The following is a 6,000-nucleotide window of genomic DNA, read 5'->3' on the forward strand; positions in this document are numbered from 1 at the left end:
CCTAGATCTGAATGAAAGAAATAATCTTATTAAATACGTTTACATCTGGCTTTACTCACCTCATGTGTATATACTGTTTTCTATACTATTCTACGGTATGTCATTCACTTAATAATGCTTACATAACTTGCATTACACATCTCATATGTATATACTGTTTTTCTATACTATTCTACTGTATCTTAGTTCGTTCCGCTCTAACATCGCTCGTCTGTATGTATATAGTCTTAATTCATTCCTCCTTAGATTTGTGTGTATTGGGTATATGTTGTGTAATTTGTTAGATATTACTTGTTAGATATTACTACACTATCGGAGCCAGAAGCACAAGCATTTCGCTACACCCGCAATAACATCTGCTAATCACGTGTATGTGACCAATAAGATTTGACTTGAAGTGAGCACAGCACAGCTGAAAATGTCTTGAATGCTGCTACATAAATTATGTAATATGCCAGGAAGATATGTATACTGTGGCTAAGAAAGTAATACTGTTGGTAGCCCATGTGCCTCACCTTAATAATTTGGTCCCTTTCTCTCTCATAACTTAGCCTACTGACTTGGTGGTGCATATGTAGCCTATAGCCTGTTTCAGACAAATGTCATAATCGGATATTGTAAGAGCTTTCATTGTCTGCTTATAATCCCCCTTTATTTATCCTACGGTTCTGACTTGGTGTACATGGAGAATACTGTAAAAATGGCCCATGTTCTCAATTCTGTCGCTGTACATTTGAAAGGTGCTGAACGAATAGTTACATTGACTAAGTCCGTCTTAGCTCGCTCATTAATGTCTTAATTGAAATTACGGATTGCCACTTACCCGCTCATTATTCCCTTATGACATAGTTTGTACATCTCAATTATCAGTTTCAGCAAGTCAGCCATATTATCTATGTTTTTAAAAAAGGCAGTAAAGGAGGCTGAATGAACTGATAGCCAGGTGTAGCGGTGGTAAGGATTCACTCCATGGTGCTGAAAAGAAAGTTCTATTGTTGGGACAGCTTTATGTAAGCCCTAACAGTTTATGGGCACCTTTCGTCACCGTTTTAGTGCAATTAATGTATTGTTTAGTGTTGTGTTGTGTATATGTCTATATTTAAAAAAGTTTACTTGAACATGTGTAAAAGCCTTTAATTAGCCACGTCATGCCATTAAGTGTTCTCTGGTCTGATGTGCTGTGTACCTGTCTGTCACTCCAAATTTGTTTGGGGGAAGTTTGCCCCACCAAGATTTACATGCTAAAATCACCACTGACCGGGATACAAGCTTTTGTGAGTTATTGAAAATGGGATATGATGTTTATATCAGTCAACTCAAAAACAGAATGCTTGTGTAGCCCTGAATAATTAAGGGATATTGTTGCATGTAAACATTATAAGTGTTGCTAGCTATCTGAGTTGCATTCAGTTCGCTTTAACGTTTGCTATGTTAAGGAACGTTTGTACTGAATAACACATTTCCCCAATACATCCTTTTTCGTTCTTGAACAGGGATGTGTTCAGTACGTTTTTACCTTCTGGAATGTTAAATTGAACAACCAGTTGAAAAACGGGTGGATTGAGGACTGCTGTCAATATGGCCACTGCCCTTTAAATGCATCACTCATTGCTTCAAGCCACACCTTGCCACTCCCACCAAATGGGAGAAAACGTACCTCAAAGTCTGTTCAAGAATGTACAAGAATGTTTTGGGAAAAGGTGTTGTTCAGAACAAACGGTTATGCAACGTAGCAAAAGTTCATGCGAACTGAACGCACCTCATATATTTGAGGTACGTTTGCTCCTATTTAGTGGGTGTGATGAGGTGTGGCTTGAAGCAATGAGGGCAGTGGCCATTAGGGTTGAATATTTTCCCTGTATTTTACAAATGTTCCATCCCCAGAATAAATCACTTTTCTCCCGGATAACCGATATAGATCGTGACAAGAATATACAAAACATAATAACATAGGTTGGAGAAGGTTTGAGCAGAGGGAAGAGATGATAGGATGGAAGAGGAGAGAGTAGCGGGAGAGAGAGAGCGAAGGTTGCGACGGCGCAATACCATCCGAGTAGGGGCAGAGTGAGACGTGTTGGAGGAGAGCGAGAGGGAAAAGGATACAAGGTAGTGGTCGGAGACTTGGAGGGGAGTTGCAATGAGATTAGTGGAAGAACAGCATCTAGTAAAGATGAGGTCAAGCGTATTGCCTGCCTTGTGAGTAGGGGGGGAAGGTGAGAGGGTGAGGTCAAAAGAGGAGAGGAGTGGAAAGAAGGAGGCAGAGAGGAATGAGTCAAAGGTAGACGTGGGGAGGTTAAAGTCACCCAGAACTGTGAGAGGTGAGCCATCCTCAGGAAAGGAACTTATCAAGGCGTCAAGCTCATTGATGAACTCTCCAAGGGAACCTGGAGGGCGATAAATGATAAGGATGTTAAGCTTGAAAGGGCTGGTAACTGTGACAGCATGGAATTCAAAGGAGGCGATAGACAGATGGGTCAGGGGAGAAAGAGAGTAAGTCCACTTGGGAGAGATGAGGATTCCAGTGCCACCACCCCGCTGGCCAGATGCTCTCGGGGTATGCGAGAACACGTGGGCAGACGAGGGGAGAGCAGTAGGAGTAGCAGTGTTATCTGTGGTAATCCATGTTTTCGTCAGCGCCAAGAAGTCGAGGGACTGGAGGGTAGCATAGGCTGAGATGAACTCTGCCTTGTTGGCCGCAGACCGGCAGTTCCAGAGGCTGCCGGAGACCTGGAACTCCACGTGGGTCGTGCGCGCTGGGACCACCTGGCTGTGCCGGGTGGAGATTATAACAGAACATGGCCAAGATGTTCAAATGTTCATAGATGACAAGCAGGGTCAGATAATAATAATCACAGTGGTTGTAGAGGGTGCAACAGATCAGCACCTCAGGAGTAAATGTCAGTTGGCTTTTCATAGCCGATCATTCAGAGTGTCTCTACCACACCTGCTGTCTCTAGAGTTTAAAAACATATAGATTCAATGGTTATAAAGATGGGGAGAGGTCTGGCCGTAATAAAGAGATGCTCTGTTTTTTTGACACCACACTCCAAAAAGCAAGTTCTGCAGGCTCTAGTTTTGTCTAATCTTGATATTGTTCAGTCGTGTAGTCCAGTGCTGCAAGGAAAGACTTAGTTAAGCTGCAGCTAGCCCAGAACAGAGCTGCACGTTTTTTTCTTAATTGTAATCAGAAGGCTGATAAAAATACTATGCATGCCAGTCTCTTTTGGCTAAGAGTTGAGGAGAGACTGACTGAATCACCTTCTTTTTGTAAGAAACATTGTGTTGAAAATCTGAAATTGTTTGCATAGTCAATTTACACACAGCTCTGACACACACACTTATCCCACCAGACATGTCACCAGGGGTCTTTTCATAGTCCCCAAATCCCGAACAAATTCAATAAAGCGTACAGTATTATATAGAGCCCTAATTGCGTGGAACTTCCTTCCATCTCATATTGCTCAAATAAAAAGCAAACCTGGTTTCAAAAAACAGATAAAGCAACACCTCGTGGCACAACCCCTCTCCCCTATTTGACCTAGATAGTTTGTGTGTATGCATTGATATGTAGGCTACGTTTGCCTTTTTAAAGCATGTATGTAGTTCTGTCTTCGAGCTGTTCTTGTTTATTGATGTTCTGTATTATGTCATTCTGTTTCATGTTTTGTGTGGACCCCAGGAAGAGTAGCTGCTGCTTTTGCAACAGCTAATGGGGATCCTAATAAAAATACCAAAACACCTGGCATCTTTCATTATGCGCACCTGCACGTCCTCCATTACCTCACTTATTACCTCCCCTATATCTGGCACTCCCTTAGGTTCCTTCCCCAGTCAGTATTGTTCCTGTGTTTACGCAAAGACACTACTGTTATATTGTCTTGTTCCATGTTTGTTGTTTTATTAAACGTTTCACCTGCACCTGCCTCTCGACTCTCAGCATCTCTGTTACATTTAAGTCATTTAGCAGACGCTCTTATCCAGAGCGACTTACAAATTGGTGCATTCACCTTATAATATCCAGTGGAACAACCACTTTACAATAGTGCATCTAAATCTTTTAAGGGGGGGTTAGAAGGATTACTTTATCCTATCCCAGGTATTCCTTAAAGAGGTGGGGTTTCAGGTGTCTCCGGAAGGTGGTGATTGACTCCGCTGTCCTGGCGTCGTGAGGGAGCTTGTTCCACCATTGGGGTGCCAGAGCAGTGAACAGTTTTGACTGGGCTGAGCGGGAACTGTGCTTCCTCAGAGGTAGGGAGGCGAGCAGGCCAGAGGTGGATGTGTCAGGCAGAGTGGCAGTGTCAGGCAGAGTGATTCCAAACTAGGGATTAGTGACCTCTAGTCTGTATGTGTGTGTCAGGGGAGAATGACTGCCCCCTCTCATCGAAGCCACGGAGGTTCACCGCCAACCGGGTACTGCAGGCATTGTTAGCAAAAAACAGGATCCCCAATTACAGTGAATGGGAAAATGGCAATATTCGTGGTCAATCTTCATGTAAATAAACAATTATTTGCTTTTAATACACCAGATATGTCCTTTCAAAATTGCACACAGAAGAATTTATGAGGATAAGTAAACAAGAAAATGCTCATCCAGAAGCTGCGCTCCTAGTGGCCCAGGGGCTTTAATGCAGGTAAACTTAAATCTGTTTTACCTAATTTCCACCAGCATGTCAAATGTGCAACCAGAGAAGAAAAAAAACTCTAGACCACCTTTACTCCACAAACAGAGATGCATACAAAGCTCTCCCTCGCTCTTCATTTCGCAACTCTGACCATAATTCTATCCTCTTGATTCTTGCTTACAAGCAAAACCTAAAGCAGGAAGTACCAGTGACTCGCTCAATACAGAAGTGTTCCGATGATGTGGAATGCTACGCTACAGGACTGTTTTGCTAGCACAGACTGGAATATGTTCCGAGATTCATCATATGGCATTGAGGAGTATACCACCTCAGTCACCGGCTTTATCAATAAGTGCATCGACGACATCGTCCCCACAGTGACGGTACGTATATATCCCAACCAGAAGCCATGGATTGCAGGCAACATCCACACAAGCTAAAGGCTAGAGCTGCCACTTTCAAGGAGTGGGACACTAATCCGAACGCTTATAAGAAATCCCGCTATGCACTCAGACGAACCATTAAACAGGCAAAGCGTCAATACAGGACTAAGATTGAATCCTACTACACCAGCTTTGATGCTCGTCGGATGTGGCAGGGCTTGCAAACTGTTAAGGACTACAAAGGGAAACCCAGCCGCGAGCTGCCCAGTGACGTGAGACTACTAGACGAGCTAAATGCCTTTTATGCTCGCTTCGAGGCAAGCAACACTGAAGCATGCATGAAAGCACCAGCTGTTCCAGATGACTGTGTTATCACGCTCTCTGTAGCCGATTTGAGCAAGACCTTTTAACAGGTCAACATTCACAAGGCTGCGGGGCCAGACAGATTATCAGGACGTGTACTCAGAGCATGCACGGACCAATTTTTTTTACCCAAGTGAACATGGCCAAAGCCGTGACTTAAACAGGAACCAACTTTGCCTCAATTCTAAAGCTACATGGGATACAAATGAAAGGGATATTTGAGACCTCTCTCTATTAAAGAGATACTTTGGGATTTTGGCAATTAAGCCATTTATCTACTTCCCCAGAGTCAGATGAACTTGTGGATACCAATTAAAATGGATTAAATCGATTTTTCTTCTCACCCATCTACACACAACACCCCATAATGACAAAGCGACTACGTTTTTAGAGTTCTTCGCAAATGTATTGAAAATGAAATACAGTGTTACTTATTCTGTTAGAACTTTTGTGCCGAATCCACTGTGCTGTTTCAGGTGCAACATTTATGGTCATGGTCACAGCAGTTTGTAGGAGGGAGATTCCAAGATGTGAGAAGTGTGCAGGAGGGCATGGGATAGAGGATTGTGTTGTTTTGGGGGATAAAGTTGTGTGTGTTAACTGTAGGGGTGCCCATGTTGCCGGGGATCGGG

Source organism: Salmo salar, chromosome ssa09 (assembly GCF_905237065.1).
Source record: "Salmo salar chromosome ssa09, Ssal_v3.1, whole genome shotgun sequence".
NCBI lineage: Eukaryota > Metazoa > Chordata > Actinopteri > Salmoniformes > Salmonidae > Salmo > Salmo salar.